The following is an 8,541-nucleotide window of genomic DNA, read 5'->3' on the forward strand; positions in this document are numbered from 1 at the left end:
TCATCTCCCCTTGAGGTGGAGGTGGAGTCTCCCATCTCCTATAGAAGTGGAGGAAGAGGTGTAGTCAACCATGTCCTCTAGAGGTGGAGGTGGAGTCTCTAATCTCCTCTGGAGATGGAGGTGTAGTCTCTCATCTCCTCTAGAGGTGGAGGTGGAGTCACCCATCTCCTGTGGAGGTGGAGGTGGAGTCTCATATCTCCTCTAGTGGTGGAGGTGGAGTCTCTCATCTCCTCTAGAGGTGGAGTCACCCATCTCCTGTGGAGGTGGAGGTGGAGTCTCCCATCTCCTCTAGAGGTGGAGGTGGAGTCTCTCCCATCTCCTCTAGAGGTGGAGTTGGAGTCTCCCATCTCCTCTAGAGGTGGAGGTGGAGTCTCTCATCTCCTCTAGAGGTGGAGGTGTAGTCTCTCATCTCCTCTAGAGTTGGAGGCGGAGGTAAAGGTGGAGTCTTCCATCTCCTCTCATGGTGGAGGTGGAGTTTCTAATCTCCTCTAGAGGTGGAGGTGGAGTCTCCCATCTCCTCTAGATGTGGATGTGTAGCCTCCCATCTCCTCTTGTGGTGGAGGTGGAGTCTTCCATCTCCTCTTGTGGTGGAGGTGGCATCTCCCATCTCCTCTAGTGGTGTAGGTGGAGTCTCTCATCTCCTCTAGAGGTGGAGGTAGAGTCTCTCATCTCCTCTAGAGGTGGAGTCTTCCATCTCCTCTTGTGGTAGAGGTGGAGTCTCCCATCTCCTCTAGTGGTGTAGGTGGAGTCTCCCATCTCCTCTAGCGGTGGAGGTGGAGGTGTATTCTCGGGTGCACCTCAGCCACTCTCAAGGTCCTAAAAGATATCATAACCGTCATTGATTCAAGACAGTACTGTTCGTCCGTCTTCATCAACCTGGCCAAGGCTTTCGACTCTGTCAATAACCGTATTCTTATCGGCAGTCTCAACAGCCTTGGTTTCTCTAATGACTACCTCGCCTGGTTCATTGACTACTTCTCATTTAGAGTTCAGTGTGTCAAATCGGAGGGCCAGTTGTCCGGACCTCTGGCGGTCTCTATGGGGGTTCCACCGGGTTCAATTAAATTACATTTCTCTGTATATATCAATGATTTCGCTCTTGCTGCAGGTGATTCTTTGATCCACCTCTACGCAGATGACACTATTCTGTATACATCTGGCCCTTCTTTGGACACTGTGTTAAGTATTAACAAACCTCCAAATGAGCTTCAACGCCATACAACACTCCTTCTGTGGCCTCCAAATGCTCTTAAATGCTAGTAAAACTAAATGCATGCTTTTCAACACATCGCTGCTCGCGCCTGCCCGCCTGACTAGCATCACTACTCTGGACGGTTCCAACTTAGACTATAAATACCTAGGTGTCTGGCTAGACTGTAAACTCTCCTTCCAGACTCACATTAAGCATCTCCAATCCAAAGTTAAATCTAGAATCGGCTTCCTATTTCGCAACAAAGCCTCCTTCACTCATGCTGCCAAACATACCCTCGTAAAACTGACTATCCTACAGATCCTTGACTTCGGCGATGTCATTTACAAAATAGCCTCCAACACTCTACTCAGCAAATTGGATGCAGTCTATCACAGTGCCATCCATTTTGACACCAAAGTCCCATATACTACCCACCACTGCGACCTGTATGCTCTCGTTGGCTGGCCCTCGATACATATTCATCGCCAAACCCACTGGCTCCAGGTCATCTATAAGTTGTGGCTAGGTAAAGCTCCACCTTATCTCAACTCGCTGGTCAACACCCACCCGTAGCATGTGCTCCAGCAGGTATATTTCACTGGTCATCCCCAAACCCAACACCTCCTTTGGCCGACTTTCCTTCCAGTTCTCTGCTGCCAATGACTGGAACGACTTGCAAAAATCACTGAAGTTGGAGACTTATATCTCCCTCACTAACTTTAAGTGTCAGTTGTCAGAGCAGCTTACCGATTGCTGCAGCTGTACACATCCCATCTGTAAATAAGCCCATCCATCAACCAACTACCTACCTACCTCATCCCCATATGTGTTTTTGTTTTTCTGCTCTTTTGCACACCAGAATTTCTACTTGCGCATCCTCCTCTGCACATATCCTTCTGTGTAAATTGCTAAACTGTCATTTACTTTTCCACTTTTGGCCTATTTATTGCCTTACCTCCTTACTTCATTTGCACACACTGTAGACAGATTTTCATATTGTGTTATTGACTGTACAATTGTTTATCCCATGTGTAACTCTGTGTTGTTTTTGTCGCACTGCTTTGTTTTATCTTGGCCAGTGTCACGACTTCCGCCGAAGTTGGCTCCCCTGCCTGTTCGGGCGGTGCTAGCCGCCACCGATCCCTATTCCCTTTTCTGTTTGTTTTGTCTTATTAGTGTCCTCTTTTCCTGATGGGTGTCCTTATTTAAGGCTAGTAAACCCACCCTTGTTTTGTGTGGGATTGTTCTATCGAGTGTTACGTGTTGAGTTGTTGGGTGTGTTCGTGCTCCGGCCTGGGTACCCTGTGTTTTGGGTATTATAGGAGAACCCATGCTGACTGTTCACAATCTGTTTGGTGATTTATAAGCAACTCTTCGCATTTGATAGCATATTATTAAGTGTACCAAAAATCTGTTGTATGTTTAGGCTACTAATATTTGTGTATCAATGCGTATAAATTCATATTAAAGAAACCCAAAACAAACAATGTGTTTTTATTCTTTCCAGTCTTCATACATGATTACTGTAACGCTCGTCTTCGTCCTCCTCTAACGAGGAGTAAGTAAGGTCAGTCCAATGCGCAGCGTAGTACGTGTCCATATTGTATTTAATGTGAATACTGAACACTTGAACAAAAACAATAAAAATGACAAAAACGAACAGTCCTGAATGGTGCAGCCATAAATAGAACAGAAAAGAATCACCCACAACTCAAAGGTGAAACCAGGCTACCTAAGTATGGTTCTCAATCAGGGACAACGATTGACAGCTGCCTCTGATTGAGAACCATACCAGGCCAAACACAGAAATCCCAAATGACAGAAAAAAGAACATAGACTGCCCACCCCAACTCACGCCCTGACCATACTAAAACAAAGACAAAACAAAGGAACTAAGGTCAGAGCGTGACAGTACCCCCCCCCCCCCCAAAGGTGCGAACTCCAGCCCCAAAACCTGAACCTACAGCGGAGGGTCTGGGTGGGCGTCTGTCTGCGGTATCGGCTCTGGCACGGGACATGGACCCCACTCCACCATAGTCTTTGTCCGCCTCTCAACCCGCCTCCGTGACCTCTTAAGAATGGCGATCCTCGCAGCCGACCTCGGACTGGGGACCCTAGAAACGGGTCCCGAATGGACGGGAGACTCCGGCAGCTTCAGAGTGACGGCCGATTCCGGCAGCACCGGAGTAACGAACGGATCTGGCAGCTCCTGACTGACCAGCGGCTCTGGCAGCTCCTGACTGACCGGCGGCTCTGGCAGCTCAGGACAGACGGCGACTCTGGCAGCTCAGGACAGACGGGCGACTCTGGCAGCTCAGGACAGATGGCCGACTCTGGCAGCTCAGGACAGGTAGGCGACTCTGGCAGCTCAGGACAGACGGGCGACTCTGGCAGCTCAGGACAGACGGCCGACTCTGGCAGCTCAGGACAGACGGCCGACTCTGGCAGCTCAGGACAGACGGGCGACTCTGGCAGCTCAGGACAGATGGCCGACTCTGGCAGCTCAGGACAGGTAGGCGACTCTGGCAGCTCTGGACAGGCGGGAGACTGCCACCGGAGGCCTGGTGTGTGGAAGAGGCACCGGATAGACCGGACTTTGGAGGCGCGCTGGAGGTCTCGAGCACCGAGCCTGCCCAACCCTACCTGGCTGGATGCTCCCCGTAGCCAGGCCAGTGCGGCAAGGTGGAATTGACTGTACTGGGCTGTGCTGGCGAATCGGGGACACCATGCGCAGGGCTGCTGCCATGTACCGCGGCCCGAGGAGACTGGAAACCAGATGCGCTGAGCCGGCTTCATGGCACCTGGCTCGATGCCCATTCTAGCCTGGCCAATACGAGGCGCTGCTATGTACTGCACCGGGCTATGCCTTCGCACCAGGGACCCACACAGCTCCACACACAGCTCCACACACAGTTCCACACACAGCTCCACAAACAGTTCCACACACAGCTCCACAGTTCCACACACAGCTCCACACACAGCTCCACAGCTCCACACACAGTTCCACAGATTCACACACAGCTCCAAACACAGCTCCACACACAGCTCCACACGCAGCTCCACACACAACTCCACAGTTCCACACACAGCTCCAAGCACAGCTCCACAGCTCCATACACAGCTCCAAACACAGCTCCACAGTTCCACACACAGCTCCACAAACAGTTCCAAACACAGCTCCACACACAACTCCACAAACAGTTCCACACACAGTTCCACAGCACCACACACAACTCCACAAACAGTTCCACACACAGCTCCACAGTTCCACACACAGCTCCACAGTTCCACACACAGCTGCACACACAGCTCCACAGCTCCACACACAGTTCCACACATTCCCACACAGCTCCACAGTTCCACACACAGCTCCACACGCAGCTCCACACACAGCTCCACAGTTCCACACACAGCTCCACACACAGCTCCACACACAGCTCCACAGCTCCACACTCAGCTCCACACACAGCTCCACAGCTTCACACACAGCTCAACACACAGCTCCACAGTTCCACACGCAGCTCCACACACAGCTCCACAGTTCCACACACAGCTCCACACACAGCTCCACACACAGCTCCACAGCTTCACACACAGCTCAACACACAGCTCCACAGTTCCACACACAGCTCCACACACAGTTCCACAGCTTCACACACAGCTCCACACAAAGCTCCACAGTTCCACACACAGCTCCACAGTTCCACACAGCACCACCCACAGCTCCACAGCTTCACAGACAGCTCAACACACAGCTCCACAGTTCCACACACAGCTCCACACACAGCTCCACAGTTCCACACACAGCTCCACAGCTCCACACACAGCTCCACACACAGCTCCACACACAGCTCCACACCCAGCTCCTCAGTTCCACACACAGCTCCACAGTTCCCCACACAGCTCCACAGCTCCACACACAGCTCCAAAGTTCCACACACAGCTCCACGGCTCCAAACACAGCTCCAAAGCTCCACAAACAGCTCCACACACAGTACCACAGCTCCACACACAGCTCCACAGCTCCACACACAGCTCCACACACAGTTCCACATTTCCAAATACAGCTCCACAGCTCCACACACAGCTCCACAAACAGTTTCACAGCTCCACACACAGCTCCACACACAGCTCCACACACAGCTCCACAAACAGTTCCACACCTCCACAAACAGCTCCACACACAGCTCCACAAACAGTTCCACACCTCCACAAACAGCTCCACACACAGCTCCACACACAGCTCCACACACAGCTCCACACACACCTCCACACCCAGCTCCACACACAGTTCCACACACAGCTCCACAAACAGTTCCACAGCTCCACACACAGCTCCACACACAGCTCCACACACACCTCCACACCCAGCTCCACACACAGTTCCACACACAGCTCCACAAACAGTTCCACAGCTCCACACACAGCTCCACACACACCTCCACACCCAGCTCCACACACAGTTCCACACACAGCTCCACAAACAGCTCAACACACAGCTCCACATACAGTTTCACAGCTCCACACACAGCTCCACACACAGTTCCACAGCACCACACACAGCTCCACAAACAGCTACACACATATCTCCACATACAGTTCCACAGCTCCACACACAGCTCCACACACAGCTCCACACACAGCTCCACACACAGCTCCACAAACAGCTCCACAAACAGCTTCACAAACAGTTCCACAGCTCCACACACAGCTCCACACACAGTTCCACAGCACCACACACAGCTCCACACACAGCTCCACATACAGTTCCACAGCTCCACACACAGCTCCACAAACACTTCCACAGCTCCACAAACACTTCCACAGCTCCACACATAGCTCCACAAACAGCTCCACACATAGCTCCACACACAGCTCCACACATAGCTCCACACACAGCTCCACACACAGCTCCACACACAGCTCCACACACAGCTCCACAAACACTTCCACAGCACCACACACAGCTCCACACACAGCTCCACACACACCTCCACACCCAGCTCCACACACAGTTCCACACACAGCTCCACAAACAGTTCCACAGCTCCACACACAGCTCCACACACACCTCCACACCCAGCTCCACACACAGTTCCACACACAGCTCCACAAACAGCTCAACACACAGCTCCACATACAGTTTCACAGCTCCACACACAGCTCCACACACAGTTCCACAGCACCACACACAGCTCCACAAACAGCTCCACACACATCTCCACATACAGTTCCACAGCTCCACACACAGCTCCACACACAGCTCCACACACAGCTCCACAAACAGCTCCACAAACAGCTTCACAAACAGTTCCACAGCTCCACACACAGTTCCACAGCACCACACACAGCTCCACACACAGCTCCACACACAGTTCCACAGCACCACACACAGCTCCACACACAGCTCCACATACAGTTCCACAGCTCCACACACAGCTCCACAAACACTTCCACAGCTCCACAAACACTTCCACAGCTCCACACATAGCTCCACAAACAGCTCCACACATAGCTCCACACACAGCTCCACACATAGCTCCACACACAGCTCCACACACAGCTCCACACACAGCTCCACACACAGCTCCACAAACATCTCCACAAACAGCACCACACACAGCTCCACACACAGCTCCACAAACAGCTCCACAAACAGCTCCACACACAGCTCCACACACAGCTCCACACACAGCTCCACAAACATCTCCACAAACAGCACCACACACAGCTCCACACACAGCTCCACACACAACTCGACAAACAGCTCCACAGCACCACTAACAGCTCCTCTCAGCCAAACTCTGAGACCTGTCACATGCATACTGTTTACCATTCATCACCCACCCTCTCTCCACCTCTCACTATCTCCCTACACAGACCATTGCTTACCAATCCACTACCCTGCCTCACACACATACACACAGACACATGCATGTCAGCAAAAACACACGCCTGCACACATACACACACACACCCCACCCCAGTCTCTGCTGGCCTCCTTTCCCTGTCCAGTCCTGACATTGCTAATGATTCTCACTGGGGCACAGGATAACGTGTGACAGAGGAAGGCAGACCCGGGCTGAGGGTGGGGGGTGGAAGTGGGGAAGATGGGGAGAGGCACCGGTGAGGGGTTCAGGGATGGTGATGGGTCATGGTCCTGCTTTCTGCATGGTGGAAGGTTGGAGGATGCTCAGATGTGGGGAAGATGGTAATGTATTACATTTAAGACAGGCATGACACCCTGAATCAGCCTGCGTTCAGATCACTGGCTGGGCGAGAGAGTGGGGGGGGGGAGGTAAACACAAAGGAGGAGAAATGGGGAGAAGAGGAAATGGAGGAGAGTAGTAGGAAATAACGTGTGATGGGAGAATTTAGCCCCAGGCATGGTGAATGTTTTTCTTATTTCTGTATAGTTAGGCTATTTATAATTCAAATGGTAATTCACCAGCATAGAATATCAAAGGTTCGTGTGTAAGATTTTTTTAACACAGAAAAAAAAAATATATATATGCATATTTGGGCGAAAAGAAATTACCACCTGATTAAGAGTATTTATTGTTCCTCCTCACAGTGTTTGTAATAATGAAGATAAAAGTGAGTCGTTTATTTTTCATTTTATTTCAATTCATATGAGCTTATCTCAAAAGTAGCTTGTAAATTTCAATCAAAGTTAAGGTAAAATTGTGCATGATTAATTATATAAAGAGAATGCTTTGCTTGGTAGTCTGTATTTTTTCAATAAGGTTATAGATAATATTAATTACACATAACATGTTGTTATAGACCTATATAAACGTTTTTTTTAAACAATTTTATAACAAAATATTGTTCAAACCTCAAAGGTCGGGAGGCTAATTTCCTCAAACCGCTAAATTGCAATGGAATTCAGTAACTTCATATCCATTTCAGATCCAATTGGTTTCATAAGGTGTCATCTTCAGAAGTTAGGGCAGGTTTATCAGTGATGTCACTCCTATTATTCTCTAACGTCACAGAGAAATTGGAGCAGCCTACAGAAGAGTCGGGTCTGTCATACTAGGCCTTGAGTTGGTAGCCGTAGGACTAACCTACAGATCTTCAGGCAGCTATGAGCACTCAGGCTGACATTTTTAAAGTTGAGGGTCTGTTATCATATGTCAGTGAAGTGAGGTAATGTTCTTGCTGACCCGAAACAATTGTTTTGGTTGGCTAGGTAGGCTATACTTACCCGAACAGGAGTGCTAAGAGGGGACAGATTTACCAAGATCCGACGTTTTATTTTTGTATTCCGCGTATGAACCGTTTTAAACAAACATTCGAAGAAATGTGGTCATTGCCAAGCTGCTGTTGTTTTAAACATTGGAATT

The sequence above is a fragment of the Oncorhynchus kisutch genome, linkage group LG21, assembly GCF_002021735.2.
Source record: "Oncorhynchus kisutch isolate 150728-3 linkage group LG21, Okis_V2, whole genome shotgun sequence".
In the NCBI taxonomy this organism is placed as follows: Eukaryota; Metazoa; Chordata; class Actinopteri; order Salmoniformes; family Salmonidae; genus Oncorhynchus; species Oncorhynchus kisutch.